This window comes from Stegostoma tigrinum, unplaced genomic scaffold (genome assembly GCF_030684315.1).
Source record: "Stegostoma tigrinum isolate sSteTig4 unplaced genomic scaffold, sSteTig4.hap1 scaffold_126, whole genome shotgun sequence".
NCBI classification, from domain to species: Eukaryota; Metazoa; Chordata; class Chondrichthyes; order Orectolobiformes; family Stegostomatidae; genus Stegostoma; species Stegostoma tigrinum.
This window is the reverse complement of record NW_026728074.1, coordinates 296907-306716: the sequence shown is the minus strand read 5'-3', so window position 1 is coordinate 306716 and position 9810 is coordinate 296907. Positions and strand designations below refer to the sequence as shown.

At 43.4% G+C, this 9810-nt stretch overlaps 1 long non-coding RNA gene across 1 annotated transcript; it reads right to left on the bottom strand.

Annotated features, from left to right (window-relative positions):
* Positions 1–2597: 2597 nt before the first annotated feature.
* On the bottom strand, positions 2598–9208 carry LOC132207696 (uncharacterized). Its single transcript, XR_009443711.1, has 3 exons — positions 9109–9208; positions 8916–9002; positions 2598–2729 (listed from the first exon to the last, which is right to left on the bottom strand). It is a non-coding gene; the product is annotated as an uncharacterized LOC132207696 (long non-coding RNA).
* Positions 9209–9810: the final 602 nt, after the last annotated feature.

Here is a 9810-nt window from a genome sequence, read left to right as displayed (position 1 = left end):
TTTATATCTGTGTCTATAGCTCCATTGCACAATGGCAAAACAAGAGGTTGTTTGTGTCTGTGTGTGTGTGTGTGTGTGTGTGTGTGTGTGTGTGTGTGTGTGTGTTTTTGTGTATGTGTGTGTGTGTGTGTGTGTGTGTGTGTGTAGGGGGAATAGCGCGGTTCTACATGTACAAATTTGAGCGAGAACACGCATGGAAGAAATCAGTTCATGCACGAAAATCTGACAGTGTTTTGGGAATCAATTTAGACAGACTGAGAGACATTTTATGGATAGATGTGATTTTGTACTTGAGAATATTAAAATAAAATCACTGCCAAATCCGAGATTAATATTGTTCAGTGCGCACAGGAATTACAAATTTGGGATTTTTGTGAGTTCAGATACAAGCTGTTCAGGATTGACCAAGGCCTACTTAGGCAGGTTTCTACCTGGGAGTGTCGGCAGCAGATTATTCTCATCATATCATAGAATTCCCTACAGTGTGGAAACTGGGTATCTAGATCAAAAAGTCCACACCACCTCTCCAAAGAGGATCCCACCCTGACACATTCCCTTCATCCTGCATTTCCCCATTTCTAACCCACCCATCTGAAACATCCCCGAACATATCTGGCAACAAAGCATGGCCAATCCACCTACCTGCACACCTTTGGACTGTGGGATGAAACTGGAGCACCCAGAAGAAACTCATGCAGGCACAAGGAGAATGTGCAAACTCCACACAGGTGGAATTGAACCCAGGTCCCGGGTGCTATGAGGTAGTAGAGCTAATCACTGAGCCATCGTATCATGAACAGTCTCTGGCATGTCATAACACCGATTAAAAGGGATTCTGGTTCAGATCTCTGAATCCGGAGATGTGGAGACAGGCACCTCAGCATGTCCAGTGCGATACTGCAACAATCCGGAAGAAACTGGCAGGACCCCGAGGGATAGTTCTCTTTTCTTTGTAAAGGGCAGGGGACCCTGGACTGGGATGGCCCTGAAAGAGGGGTCCATGCCTTGGAAATCTTTGTGTTTCCGATGGCATCTGGTGAGCTCTCGCCGGCTTTTGAAAATCTGGGAGAGATGGTGTAAATCTCGCGCTGGGCTGTACCCATATGTGCAGCAGGTCTCCAAAATTATTGGCACCATAAATACTGTATTTCATAGCTCAAGGTTCAAACAGCAGGTCTGACAAGTCAGTAAAGTAAATTTTGAGACTGCCAGTAGTTAAAATTAGGAATGATTAGGGACCAGCTCGTAGCCAAAATAATCACTGCCATTGTAATTCAACTGTTTCAACCTGAGATATTGATCACGATGGGATGGAGTCAGTGGAATTTGTAACCAGAACAGAAGACAGTAACCTCCATACTCCCAATATTAAAATAACCATTATAGGAATGCAACAAATCACAGCAGAAATGGTATGGCTCAGTATAGAGACCCACGAGAACACTGCCAGTAGCAAAAGTGAGAGAATTCATGAACAAGTTCACTGATGCAGTTAATACTCTTTTGAAACGGAATATCTGGACTCAGAGGATGAGCAGGAATGACAGCTAAGAGTGTAGAGTAAATGAAAAGAACGGCAATACAGTTGAACACGGCATATAGAAATAAAAATTGAACAGTGAGTCTTACCAGGAACACCAATGACAGCAAGGATAGGATAATAAAAGCTTTGAATAATGTAAAGTGTGCATTGTATCCGCCCTGGTAATGACATCCCATCATAATATGTAGAAAGAAGCCAAACATACGAAGATAAACTCCTGTCCATTGTTGCAGCATTCCAGTCTATTGTTCTCAGATTCTGATCCATTGCTGGAGTATTTGAGTCTAATTTTCTCAGACTCTGACCTCTGCTCCCCTTCTCTCTGGAGCTGCTGATTCCTGTTAGTGTTGTAGGTTACGTTCCCGCTCATACTATGGGATAACACATCGAAAGGAGTCCATTTATTATTAAAAGATAGAACCATCCATTTGGATAATTAGAATCCATGGAGACTGAAATTAATCACAGTCACCGAACAAACAGATTCAGTTAACACCCTCTTTACATGGTTTTTCATATCACAATAAAAGGGAATATTTATGCAGTCTGGATGATAGGAATGAAATTGCTGAGGAATGGACCATAAATCTTCCCATCTTTTTAAACTTTCTTGCTTGCATATGATAGTAGTACACTGCACTGCATGCCCCACTCTGTTTATAAATGGAGATAGGGATAAAATAACAGACAATGCATAAAATGACTAGTGGGGACATTTCTAGAAGTCATAAAGCAGGATAATAATAGTTATTGCTTATTGACTTTGCATGATGTTTCTCCTATTGGTGAACACACTGTTATCAAATCCGTTCATGGCCTTAAGAAAGTCTATTAAGCCTGCTGCTCAGGAACAGTGGGAAGCAATTCCGCCCCATGTGCCTTTTACAGAGGGATAGGAAGAGATCATTCAGTCCACACTCGCCAATTACCACTTGAAGAAGTATAAAGCTGCAATGTTGATACATCTTGCAGCGGGTATCATTCAAAACATAGGGAAGGGTTACTGCAGTTTTATGAGATCTTACTGAGAGGATACCTGGAGTACATTGTGTTGTTTGTTTTTCTGTAACTCAGGCAGGAGGAACCTCCATCAGATCCAGTTTCATGGCTGTTAATAACCCAGCTATTCATTCTCTCAAGTATGTTACACAGGAACAGGAGAAAGCCATTCAGCTGCTCAAATCTACTGCAAAGGAAGAAGAAGAGGCCATTCAGCTTCTCAAATCTGTCAAATCAGTCAGCTTACTTGCTCAACTACAGAGAGAAGAAAAAAACGTCATTCATATTTTGAAAATGTTTTACAGAAACAGGAGAAAGGATTTCGGAGATAGAAGCTGCAAGTAACGTGAATAGGCCATTTGGTCCCTCAATTCCAAACAACAAGAGCAGCAGAAGACCACAGTATAGGAGACTGTTACTCAGATTAGGAGGAGGGCATCTATTTTCACAAACTTTGTGCATGGGAATAGGAGGCAGTCAATCAACTGCTTGAGGCCAGTACAGAGGAAATGTCAGAGGCCAGAGAGCCCCCAGCATTCTGTTTCCCAGGAAAAGGAGGAGTCAACTCACTCCCTACCAGAATGATGCAATAGGAGAGAAGGAGACTTGGCTTGTTATAAACAGAAATATATCAATACGTTGCAGGAGTAAACCATTAAATCCAGGTCCACTATTCAATAAGGCCATGGCTGATCTGATTGTGACTCCTCGTTCCATTTTATAGAGACTCCCTTCTCTGCAGCGTTTCCTCCATTTGTTGGCCATGTCTCGGGGAACAATCTTCCAAAGAGCTGCCTGCCTCTTCAGCATGAAGAAAGTGCCCTTTCAATCCTGACTTTTAACCTAATCTATATATTGTCCCTTACTACAGACCTGTGGAAAAAATCTACAGTTCTATAAGAAATCTACACTCTTTTTCCTTCAGCATCCCTTCATGCTTCTGGCCCATGGGAATAACAGTATTACAATAGGTGCATAGCTGCACACATGTACCTGTGATGAGATTGTTGCAAGCTCCTATCTCTAAACTGGTTGCCAGTCCTGCAGTATGTTTCAGCTCGTCTCTACTGGCAGTTTTCGTAAGCAGCTTCTTAAGCAGGCAAGGACACATGCCTAGTATAAGCCACCAGAGTCAAGCTTTCTTTTTCTTAGGGTGGAAGTGTCAGTTACCAGGGGTGATAGATTTAGAGTGCAAAGGGCCTGTTTCTGTGCTGTAATGTTGTTTTTTCATTGTACTTTGCTCTTTATTCTAAGCAAGATAAGTAGCTAAGTAATAATGAGACAATGCAGATCCAAGGATGGACCTTCACATTTAAACCCCGTTCCACAGTCTTATCCACTATGGCTGAACATTCAATATTTAAGTTACGTCCTCTTTCTCCTTTGAAATGATCACCATCAGCTTAGGCTACTTATGCATCAATCTGATGCATATCCTCGCGAGGTCTTGCCATGGTATTTGAACATGTCTCAGTCGGGGCGGGCGTTGCTTGTAGGGCTTGCTACAACTGAGCCCAGTTCCAAATAGCTGCCGGAGATGTTTTAATAGAAGTGTTGATAGTCATGTCCTGGGCCGTCAGAGCTTCTGTAGCTGTTGCAAACTTGATTGTAGCTGCATCAGTTAAAGAATGGTCCTGGAAGTCGTCGCTGGGTAAAGGACACCTTTTGCAATTTTTGGTGTAGAATCAGATTGACATGGAAATGTGAGTTAACCCACAACTGGAAACAAAATCAGTACCATGTCCATATGCCCACTGGATATTGCAATCAGAGTAATTGTGTAGCCTACACACAGGCTACAGGACTGAATTCCCCTCACATAAGCACACCCACTGATGGGCATGAGGGCATTTGGTAATGTCGAGCCCCACTGCACTAATGTCCTTCCAATGGACTGTGCATTGAAGGGCATGCTTCGAGGTGGCCTGGAGAGAACTGTTTCCTCTGCTCATGTTATACAGCCTTAGCAGAGATAAGTATGCTGGGGTTGTGTGATACTCGGAGGAGGATTGGTGATAGTCATTTGCTCCTGAACAAGTGGTCGTCATGCCAAGTAGCATACGACAAATGTTGTAGATTCAGGGAATATTCTTAATTGATGGGATGTTGATCCATATGGATAACAGTTCAACAGTGACTCAAGAAGGGTCAAACCCATTCGCTTCGGCAAACAGTTGCACCCACAGATCACTATATAAAGCGGATCCCAGGAACAAACAAAGGATTCCCGCCTTGCCATTGTCCCACTATTAACAAAATCAATTAGAACATTCAGAGCAGTGGATGTGAGTTTGCTCGCTGAGCTGGAAGGTCAGTTTTCAGATGTTTCGTCACCATTCTAGGTAACATCATCAGTGAGCCTCCGACGAAGTGCTGGTGTTATATCCCGCTTTCTATTTATCTGGTTAGGTTTCCTTGGGTTGGTGATGTCATTTCCTGCATTGGTGATATCATTTCCTGTTCTTTTTCCAGGGGATGGTACATTGGCTCCAAATCAATGTGTTTGTTGATGGAGTTCCGGTTGGAATGCCAGTGCTTCGTCGGAGGCTCACTGATGATGTTACCTAGAATGGTGATGAAACGTCTGAAAACTCACCTTCCAGCTCAGCGAGCAAACTCACATCCAGAACCTCAACCTGAGCTACAAATCTTTTCAAAACTCGCTATTCAGAGCAGTTTTATTCAAATTGTTAAAAGTGAGAGTTTTAGTCTGAATTTCAATCCTTCTTCTTCTAACCTAGTAGCTATTTCTTGGAAATCTACGTTATTTTCCAACAATACCTTCAACTTCTCTTTCAACACTCTGAGGTTTCTTGTAATAGCGAATTATCTATGGCATTACCAGCAGAGGACCCCGTCCTGAATCCTGCCAGAACCCTCACCTCTGCCTGGGTGATCCCTGCTTTCTCACCATTTGTATAAGGGGCATGCCTCCAAGGGCAGACTTAATCATTTCCAGAAATAAAGTTGACCTGATGCATCAGTACAATTGTGTGGAAGTTCTAGATTAAATTTAATTAGTAAATAGGTTGTAGTCACTGAAGCGTTGAGGATAACATATTCATTTGCATCCATGAGGATCATAGCATTCGCCCCAACAAGGATAATATGGACTTCAGAGCAGTTGAGGAGGGGACCCATTGCGTCACAATATGGCAGGGACAATTGTTCCCTGAGACAGTTCGTCTGGCAGTTGGTATGCCGTTAGTAAAGTGAGCACATCTCTGGCATTCAATAGTATGGCTAAAAAGCTGGAGGGAGTCGATGCTCCACCAGATCCATGTAGATCTGACTCCGGCAAGATGAAACTGGCATGTGTTTTGCTCACATACAAGATTTTAATAGGATTTGCATAAGTGTTGTTACCTTTGTACACTGAAGATGAACATGGTATTGCAGTTAAGATCAAGGACGGCTGCAGTTGCCTATTTTCAAAGGAGAGGGACACCACATATGGCTTTCAGCCTGACTACATGTTAACAGTGGATAACCATCTCCACGGGATACTTTAAGAGGATTTCTATCAGCTACATATCAGTTCCTGGCAGCACAACTCACGCCCTTATTTCCAAATCAAAGTTTACTAATCCTTTGTATATATCCATAGTCCTTGAGTCATCAACATTACGTCAATGGTTTTGGAGCACTGCGTGCCTCAGTGTCGATTCCTCGAATGTATATTCCTTGGACGGTCATTGTGACGATAAGGGACAGGGTCTTGTGGAAACACAAGGCAAACACACATGCCCGAGGCCTTGTCAATTCTGTTAATTGTTAAATATTTTCAGTTGTGACGGGTGTCTCCATTCGCCGATCCCAATTTTGATGACCAAAAGTCCACAATCACTGTTGACAATCACCTCATAGTGGCCACCCTATTTAGAACTGCGCTGCCCTTTTGGATGCAGTACATGAATGAAGACTCCTTCCCCAGCCCTTATCATTGGGCATGCACATTCCCTCTTGTTCCCAGCCATGAACCTACTGTACCTGATTGATCGGGTATTTCAGCTGTTGGAGATGCATGAAAAGTTGGCACGTACCTTCCTAAATCTGTCCTTTTGAGTTGACCATTTCTGGTCCCCCCACCTTGCAGGAGGCCCATGGTGCGACCAGTAATGAATGGGAAAGGAGTCAGTCCTTTTAGTCTGCGAGTTGTTCCTTGAGAAGACATTAGACTGGCTGGTAGGGAAACGGTCCATTTAAACCCTTCTTCAATTATTGCCTTGGTGAGAACATTTTACAGTCTTCTATTCATCTTCTCTACCATCCCCGAGTTCTGTGGGTGGTAGGGGATATGATACCTTTGAGTTATTCCCAGTACTTTACGCACTTCCTTCAGGGTCTTGCCAGTGAAATGGGCCGATTGGATTGAATCTATTTGTAGGGGAACCGGCCACCAAGGTATTATTTCTACTGTCAGTATTTTTGCTGCTGAGGTTGCAGTAGTCTTTTATGGGGAAATCTTCTACCCATCTGGTAAACTGGTCAAAATAGCCAGAAAACATTTTTTTTTAAAAAATTCTGACTTTGTGTATGTGGCCCTATGAAATCCATTTGAATGTGTTACCACGGCCTCTGTGGATGGGGTTGATTGCTCATTTTATTTTTAATTCCCTGTCCTGGTTCTGTCTGTGCTCATAAAGTACATCTTTCACAAAACTTGGCTTTGTCTCTTCCCATTCCTTTCCACCAGCAGCAAGTAGATATCACCTCTATCATTTTATTTCTACCTATGTGTGCTAATCCAGGTGAACATTGCATAATGTCTGTTGGCAGAATGTGGGCGCTACCACTTTGCCTCCTTTTCTCCAAATAGTGCCTGCTCCTAATGTCGCCCTGTCTTTTATTCATTCCACCTTTTTCTTCTGAACTGGCCATTGCTTGTAAATTTAAAATTTTCCATTCATTATCTCTGGCTTCATGCTGTCTTGTAGCTGCTAAAAGTATATCTTATTGTTCTAACATTGCTTTTGATGTGCTATGTGTACAGCTATTCCCTCTCTGCCCCGGTGATAATATTTTCCTCTGTGCTTTTATTTTTAATTATTGCTGTTTCTTTCAGTACCGTAGATGATACTACTAGGTCCTTGACACCAGGTCTCCAGCACAGAAAAAGACCAGTCAACCCATCAGGTCTGCACCAGTTAAACTCACGCTTCTGGCTGTCCCTCGTCCAGCACTTGGCTTATGGCCTCACCAAGTTTAGCAATGCAAGTTACATCGAAATGTATCTTCACACGGTTGAAAGTTTCTGCTTGTTTCACTCTGACAGGCAAGGAGTTGCGTCTTCCCACCATTTGCGGTTTGGGTGAAATGCTTATTCCCACCTTCTGCGATTACTCTCCAAAACAAGAAGACAGAGAATAAAATCCCTTCTTATTTGCTTTCGACTCTCATTCATTGTCGGCAAGAATCAAAGCTGTGCAGAGATACCACAATGCATTTCAAGCTCATCACCTTTACCACTCGCCTAGAGTTTCAGAAGTACAGCAGCTACTCGCCTTTCTCCCTATGGAGCTGAGGGAGCGTGAATCATTCCAAGGTTTGTTTGACTCCAACCACTTCTCAGATTTCTAACGAGTTAAATTCAGTACCAGGCGGGTCTGTTTGTTTCATCCCAATAGATGGGAGAAACATTCATTGAAAAACAATAACATAAATTTCAGGGAAATCTCAGCAGATCTGGCAGAGAATCAGAATTAACATTTCAGAATAATAAAATGTGAGGCTGGATGAACACAGCAGGCCAAGCAGCATCTCAGGAGCACAAAAGCTGACGTTTCGGGCCTAGACCCTTCATCAGAGAGGGAGATGGGGGGAGGGAACTGGAATAAATAGGGAGAGAGGGGGAGGCGGACCGAAGATGGAGAGTAAAGAAGATAGGTGGAGAGGGTGTAGGTGGGGAGGTAGGGAGGGGATAGGTCAGTCCAGGGAAGACGGACAGGTCAAGGAGGTGGGATGAGGTTAGTAGGTGGCTGGGGGTGCGGCTTGGGGTGGGAGGAAGGGATGGGTGAGAGGAAGAACCGGTAAGGGAGGCAGAGACAGGTTGGACTGGTTTTGGGATGCAGTGGGTGGGGGGGAAGAGCTGGGCTGGTTGTGTGGTGCAGTGGGGGGAGGGGATGAACTGGGCTGGTTTAGGGATGCAGTGGGGGAAGGGGAGATTTTGAAACTGGTGAAGTCCACATTGATACCATATGGCTGCAGGGTTCCCAGGCGGAATATGAGTTGCTGTTCCTGCAACCTTCGGGTGGCATCATTGTGGCAGTGCAGGAGGCCCATGATGGACATGTCATCAAGAGATTGGGAGGGGGAGTGGAAATGGTTAGCGACTGGGAGGTGCAGTTGTTTACATTTCAGAACTCTGTTTTACCTCACAGGTACTTCCAATCCTGTTGAGTTTCTCCAGCAGTTTTTGTTTCTTTTTGAGATTCCCCAAATCTGCAGCTCTTGACGTTAGCTATGAAAGCGACATGGAAACATTTTTGTGGTTACTCACTGGATAAGGTTTTCATTTGGGAAACACTTCCCGAACCGCATTAAAAACACAAAACTGCGTAACGTACAAAAGTGGTGAAGTGAAAACAGCAATCACTCTTGCCTGGGTGCCCTTGAACTATCGCCCTGTTGTTTAACAATTGAACACACTGATTGCGCCTCAGAGGTCAGCGAGCAGGAGCTTGCACGATCTCTAAAAGTAGGCTGTTAGTGAATGCAAGCTTCAAACTGCCTCTCTTCAAATGGAAAATCCGCTATCAGGTTTACGTTTCCAAAAGAATGCCTGGGACGTTCGTTGTGCAGACATGGGAATTTTGCCAGACTTCTTTGGGAATATTACAAGCACAGTTGATAAAGGGAAGTGGTAGATGAAGTGAATTTGAATTTTTAGTTGCTAATCAACAACAAGCCATATAAAATATCGATGACAAGGTAAGAGTTTATGCTGTTAGGTTTAAATGAGCATAGGCTGCCTGTTGTTTAATTAACAGAAAATATAGAATCGGAATTAATGTGTATTTTTCAAGTTGGAAAGATGTGATTTCTGGAGTTCCAGAATGGTCAGTCATGGGGCTGCAAGTATTTATCTCTGTATTAATTAATTGTAGGAAATGGACAACAAGCACAATGCTGGAGGGCATGCCAGGAGCAGCACCAGAAATACAACAGAAATTGTTGCCAAATAGCTGACTGAAATGAGTGGAGAAAATCTATGGAATTCAGGGCCATGGAGGATGTCAATGTTCAGACTGTACAAAACTGAGATGAAT